Below are 6562 nucleotides of genomic sequence, written 5' to 3' on the forward strand. Positions count from 1 at the left end.
CCCCCCGGGGTTGTTTTCTTTTATTATTTTATGTATATATATGAGGGATGTATGTATATGTGTGTGTGTATATGTATATATATGTATGTATGTATGTATATATATATATATATATAAATATATAAGCTGGGGGGTTTGGTTAATGTTGGTGGGGGGAGGTGGTTACCTTATTCAATTTTACCTCTGTTTTTAGGAGTGGGGTTGTTTCTCCCTTGTTATTTTATATTAGTATATTTAATTATTATTTGTTGAGGTTGTAATTTTATAGTTATATGTTTACATATGGTATTAACATTATCAAATATATCCAGGTGTTGGTATGGGTGGGGGTAGGGTGCTCACTGTTAACTCTAGCTTTGTATTATATCTGAATTCTCCTCATTTTATTGAGGAGCGCCTGGGTCAAGGGTGGGGCATTGGTTGGGAGAGGATATGATGGACTTTTGGAGAGGAAGTGACACCCCCTGGGAACAAGGGGGAAAATCTCCACTTAGATACGTTTTATATTTTTTTATTTAGAAATAGTTTTTTATTGTATTGTTGTGAGTGTATTAGAGAGGCTTTATTTTTGTAAATGTTATATGCTCTATGCTCGGGATGTTCTGGATAGGGTTCCCCCTCCCGAGGGGTCTCAGATTTGCCCAGACGATTATGGTTGATCAGTCGGTTAAGTGGTGCACCTGGAATGTCAAGGGGAGTAATTCGCCAGTCAAAAGGAAGAAAATATTATCAAATCTTAAGAAGGAAAGAGTTGATATAGCTCTCCTACAGGAGACACACCTGTCGGATAAAGAACACTTGAAATTACAACAGGGTGGATTTGATCAGGCCTTTTTTTCTTCTTTTAGCTCAAAAAGCAGGGGAGTTGTTATTCTTGTTCGGAAGAATTTCCATTTCAATATCCTAAAGCAGATAAAAGATGAATCTGGACAATATATTTTGATTAAAGCCCTCATAAATGGAGAGGAATATGGGATTTTAAATTTGTACTGCCCCCCGGCACACCCCTTTAAATTTATAACGGAAGCCTTTTCAAAATTGATGGCTTTTGGTGCCCGTCATACAATTATAGGGGGAGACTTTAATTGTATTATGGATCCGAAAATAGATAGGATTCCCAAGGGTACTGCAGGAGTATCTCCCAGATCTAGACAATTGATGGATCTGAACAAAGAATTAGGATTAGTAGATGTATGGAGATGTCTTCATCCACAGGGCAGAGATTTTTCTTTCTACTCCAATCCACATAAATGTCATACCAGAATTGATATGTGTTTTGCCCCCTCGATTTTTTTAAATTCCATATCATCCTGTAAAATAGGTAGTATAGCAATTTCCGACCACGCTGCTGTATATATGTAAACTAAGGCGAGGAACAATGGGACATCCCCTCGGCATTGGCGTATGGACCCCTTCCTAATGAAAGATAGTAAATTTGTAAAGTACTTCTCTCAAGAATTTAAAACTTTTTTAGAAATTAATTCAGGTACAGCTAGCAACCCATCAATGATGTGGGAGACCATCAAAGCTTACACACGAGGTTTGATAATCTCCTACTCAGCGACCCAGAAGAAATTGAAGGGAGAACAACAGCGTCTGCTTGAAGCTCGCTTAAAAGCAGCTGAAACAGCATACACTGATAGACCTTCTATTATTAAATTGCAAAGAATTACGGCTCTTAGGACAGCTCTAAACACTATGCTTACTCAAACGGCTAAGAGGGAAATATTATTTGCAAAACAAAGGTTATATGAATATGGTGACAAACTGGGTAGATACTTAGCATTTCTTGCAAAGAAAAGAAAGGCCCCTCAGACTATTACGTCTATCAAGGAAAGTACGGGTATTTTGACTCATGATTATAAAAAGATTAATGCGATCTTTAGAGAATTTTATTCTGATTTATATAAATCGCAGGATTGTGAAGATAGGACGAGGAGGATGCAGTCATTTTTAAAAAATTTGACCTTTCCAGGCCTAACTCCGGAACAGGTATCGGTCGTAAAAGCTCCTCTAACAGTCCAAGAAATACTTGATGCAATTAGACAACTTCAGAGCGGTAAGGCACCGGGCCAAGATGGTTTTCAAGCTGAATTCTATAAAGAATTTACAGAAATATTGGCTGGTCCACTTATGGACATGTATAACTATGCATATAGTCAGGGCTGTCTCCCGCCTTCGCTGAAAGAGGCAAATATCTCTCTCATCCTTAAAAAAGAAAAGGATCCAGAAGATTGTACATCATATAGACCAATATCCTTGCTAAATGTAGATTTTAAAATCCTTTCTAAAACGTTAGCACTGAGACTAGAATGGGTACTGCCACATATTATAAAGGAGGATCAGACGGGGTTTATTAAGGGCCGTAGATCATCCAATAATATTAGAAGGGCTTTCAATATGATTCAAGCCTGTCATCAGGGAAAGATACCAGGAGTAGTAGTTTCATTAGACGCGGAAAAGGCATTTGATAGGGTTGAATGGTCATTTTTGTTTTACACATTGGAACGGTTTGGCGTTGGACAGGTGTTTACCAAATGGGTCTCAACATTGTATAGTGATCCCAAAGCAGTTGTGGTTACCAATGGATTAGGTTCGGATAGCTTCAGTGTGGGGTAGGTGCTGCCATCAGGGATGTCCCCTCTCACCATTGTTATTTACGCTAATAATTGAACCACTAGCAGAAGCTATACGAGCTGATCCTAATATAACGGCCCCGAGGATTGGTACAGGTAAACATAAAATTACCCTTTATGCAGATGATGTTCTTCTATTCCTCAGTAATCCTCTGATGTCCGTACCTCGCCTAATCCAAGTTATTAATACATTTAGCCCATTCTCAGGCTATAAAATTAATTTTTCAAAATCGGAGGCTATGCCAATGGGTGGCCTTGCTATGACACCCCACTTAGTGGACGGATCCCTTTTTCCCTTTCGTTGGTCCCTGGAGGGCTTCTTATATTTAGGCATTTTTATTACTCCAGTATTTGGTCAGTTGTATAAGGCTAATTTTGTGCATTTACTGGAAAGGATAAGGCAGGACCTCCAGCGATGGGGAGACCTTCCAATTTCCTGGTTGGGTAGAATAGCACTAATCAAAATGAATGTCCTGCCCTGTCTCCTATACCCTATGAGAATGCTTCCGGTGATGCTGCCGAGGACGGCTCTACGTAAATTATATGGCTGGCTGGGTTCCTTTATTGGAATCATAGATGGCCCCTCATTAAGCTGAAGAAGATACAGCTTCCACAGACAAGGGGAGGATTGGATTTCCCAGATTTTAGGAAATATCAGTTAAGTTCCCTATTAAGTTACATAGCTGATTGGGCCTTGTCTGATCCACAATCAATCTGGTTGGACATCGAGTCCTCTCAAGTAAAATACCCACTTATTAACCTTTTATTTTCAGACAAGAGGAAAATCATTACAGATCACTGTAAAAACCCTATAATACTAAACACAATTAAGGCTTGGAATATAATGCGGCAAAATGAGGGCAACTCACATAAAACATCCCCTTATGCACCGATAGTGGGAGCATGGGGATTCCAACCAGGGTTTACAGATGCCACTTTTAAACTCTGGAGATCCAGGGGTATCTCATGTTTAGGGAATCTATTTAAAGAAGAGGTTCTGATGTCTTTTGAACAGCTGAGTCAGAAATTCGGATTACCTAATGGAGACCTCTTTTGATACTTCCAAATTCGAGATTATATACAGAAGAAGACTACGTTATTAGATAGTCTTTATAAATCAGATAGCGAATGTAGTGTCCTACAACCAGTGTGGGTATCTTCCCTCAGTACTATTTATCATTTTCTACATGATGAAGTATCGGGAGATATGGATAATCTGCTTAAAACATGGGATCAGGATTTGGGACTAGAAATCTCTATAGAAACGTGGAATGATATTTGGGAAAACGCTAGAAGAATTACTATCTGTAACAGAACCCAGGCTATCCAGCTGAAGATACTTCATAGGGCCCATATAGCACCGGATCGATTGGCAAAATTTAAGGCAGGAGCATCTCCAATGTGTCCCAAATGTAAAATAAAGGTGGGCACTCTTGTACATTGCCTATGGACCTGTCATAAGATCCATAGATATTGGACTAAAGTAGCAAGTACCCTGACAGAAATTTTAGGAACGGAAATTAAAGTGGACCCTGTATCTCTCCTTTTGGGCTTTTCGAACTTTCCCTCCCTGGACATGTACGGGAAGAGACTATTTTCTATTCTTTCTTTCTGTGCAAGGAAAAATATTTTGGTGAACTGGGTGGCTGAGGGCCCCCCTGGACTTTCAAATTGACACAGATTAATTATGGAATGTATTCCCCTTGACTTCCTTACAAATATGGTGCACCGAAAGACCGAATTATTTTATAAAATATGGCAGCCCTTCTTGAATTTCATAAATACAGATATTTCGGCTATCCTAACAAGGGCTTTTATTTAATTGAGATTACAAACCTGGCTGGTCCGGGGCCCCTCAGGAGAGGAATCCCGCACGAATACGGGTTTTATTACATCTGAGCATGTAAGAGACTTAAATATACACTCTGGTTAGTTGTAGGTTAGATTAGTAGATAGTTGAGTTTTTGTTTTTTTTTCTTTTTCGGTATTTTTCTTTCTCTCTTGTTAAATTTTGGCTATTGTATATTTGATTTAATTGTATATCAATGTTTATATTTGAGAGTTTTGTTTATTTTTGTAAACTTGTAAAAATGTTAAATTTCTAATAAAAATATCTATAAAAAAAAAAGATAGCCTGGACCCTAACTTTTTCTTATTTTAAAGACAAGTGCCAGACATGGCAATCCAGATGCAACTGACAGATTTGAAGCAAAACCAATTTTATTCTTACACTATAGTTAAAATACAACTAATGAAAGAAGAAATTTGAGTAACAATTCTATTGGAAAACTTAACAGAATAACAGATTGTTTAGCTATTGAACAGTAAACTGTTCCAATATAGTAACATCCCACAAACCCATCCTGGCCAAAGGCAAATTCAGGAAACTAGAAGTCTCATAGGCAAATCTCCAGTCCAGGAGGCAAAAATGTAAAGAGGATGTTGCCAGGGTTGGAGGATTTGAGCAACTGGGAGAGGCTGACTAATCTGGGGCTATTTTTCCTGGAACATCAGAGATTTTTGGGTGACCTTATAGAGGCTTCTAAAATCATGAGGGGCATGATTTAGCCAAGGTCTTTTCCCCAGAGTGGAGGAGTCCAAAACATGAGGGCATTAGTTTAAGGTGAGAGGGAAAGATATAAAAGGGGCAACTTTTCCACGCAGAGAATGGTGCATAAATGGAATGAGCTGTCAGAGGAAGTGGTGGAGGCAGGTACAATTACAGCATTTAAAAAGCATTTGGATGGGTATATGAATAGGAAGGGTTTAGAGGGATATGGGCCAAATGCTGTCAAATGGGACTAGATTAATTTAGAATACCTAGTCAGCATGGATGAGTTGGACCAAAAGGTTATGTTTCCGTGCTGTACATCTCTATGACTAATTAATTAATGGACATGAAATACATCAAAGGTTTTGAGAATGTGACAATGTGCTATATAAATACAAGCTCTAAATGTGGAGCCAAATATCATGTAAAATGTTTTCTTTCAGAGGTCAGATGGCTCAGTCTATGAAACCCTCAATCTTTTGTTTGGAAGATGACCTTTCAAGCCTAAACTTAGTGATTGTGGAGGTGCGAAAGAAACGGTTACAGAAAAGAATACAGCTGTTAGCGATACATTCCGGAGCAGAAGAAGCAGTTCCAGTCATACATGCTTCACTTATTTACAACAATCAAATTTTGGTTAAAGAAATAACAGGTTTCCGTCAATGTCTGGAGCTGGATGATGCCTCTCTTTAACGATTGGCCAAGAGGGCAAGGAAACCTGGGGAGGATCTGAAAGCAGCGGTAACCACTCCCCTGGTTAGGGGCAAAATAACTCAAGATATAATTATAAGTATGAAGTGGAGCAATGTTGAAGTCACTTCACTAAGTGGGCTTGCCCTCAACAAATCATGAAGCATTCAATGCATCTTTGCAGCAAGATAGTCATATTACTGAACTATAAGCTGCTGACGTCTGCACTGCATGATCTTACAGAGAATGCACAGAGAGCAGTGATGGCTGCACTTGAAACTGAAGCAATCCAACGAGTCAGTATTGTCTCTGATATTGTAAAGGTTTTCATCCCTAAAGGTTACAGCAATTATATGCTACAATTTTGGGCAAATTCCTTTCTGACAATAATCTTAATCTACATAAGGGATGCATTTTGGTGTTGTTTTCCAGACCTTAACTAACACCAAGTTCTTTTTCAATATCACCCCTTTTGTCGAGAGGGTTGTGCTGGAAAAGCATTGCAGGTCAGAGCATCCGAGGAGCAGGAGAATTAATGTTTCAGTCATTAGCCCTTCATCAGGAAACTGCTTGAAATGTCAATTCTCCTGCTCCTCAGATGCTGCCTGGCCTGCTGTGCTTTTCCAGCACCACACTCTTGACTCTAATTTCCAGCATCTACGGTCCTCACTTTCTCCTAATTGAT

The 6562-nt window shown here is 39.0% G+C and overlaps 1 pseudogene; it reads left to right on the forward strand.

The window, feature by feature from the left end:
• The first annotated feature begins 5637 nt into the window (after positions 1-5637).
• LOC148148862 (interferon-inducible GTPase 5-like) lies at positions 5638-6320 on the forward strand (annotated as a pseudogene).
• The last annotated feature ends 242 nt before the right edge of the window (positions 6321-6562 follow it).

This window comes from Chiloscyllium plagiosum, unplaced genomic scaffold (genome assembly GCF_037043375.1).
Source record: "Chiloscyllium plagiosum isolate Xiang-an unplaced genomic scaffold, Cpla_swu_hap1 HiC_scaffold_11, whole genome shotgun sequence".
NCBI lineage: Eukaryota > Metazoa > Chordata > Chondrichthyes > Orectolobiformes > Hemiscylliidae > Chiloscyllium > Chiloscyllium plagiosum.